Source organism: Hippoglossus hippoglossus, chromosome 8, assembly GCF_009819705.1.
Source record: "Hippoglossus hippoglossus isolate fHipHip1 chromosome 8, fHipHip1.pri, whole genome shotgun sequence".
NCBI classification, from domain to species: domain Eukaryota; kingdom Metazoa; phylum Chordata; class Actinopteri; order Pleuronectiformes; family Pleuronectidae; genus Hippoglossus; species Hippoglossus hippoglossus.
Window position 1 is genome coordinate 10,946,130 of NC_047158.1, and position 552 is coordinate 10,946,681.

Genomic DNA, 552 nt, shown 5'->3' on the forward strand with positions numbered 1-552 from the left:
GCGTCTCTAGAAAATTATGGAAAATAATGGTGTTTAAATTGAGGCCTTACTCAGATGTCCCTCAACATACGTATACACACCATAATGATGTAATATTTACTCTGCAATTTCCCGAGTATGTTTTCCTCAACTGGATATTTGCACTACATAAACACATCCTGATTGCTCTCACTAATTATCTTCCCTACCTGTTTTCACGAGGTTTAGTATTCACTCAAAAACCCAACAGAACTCGTCTGTTGTTACACAGGTGTCGACGCAGGCGAGTTTGTTTGAGTTCAACCCATCCGTCATTAAAAAAGAAATCCTTATTTAATTTTTCTGTTTTTGGTTTTCTAGGACAGTGTATTTGCTTTATGAGTGTGTTTGTGAGGCTTTTTTTATGTCTGCGTGTGTGTGTGCGTTTTTGTAGAGACGGTCATCTGGCTTTAAAAAAGTACCACGGTTCATGGTGCTTTTCCATCCTCAGAGCTGTATAATCATGGAGAAAACACTGTTGTGTGTGTCTGGAGATCCTCAGCTGAGGTGCTGTGGAAACCTCCTAATATGGGT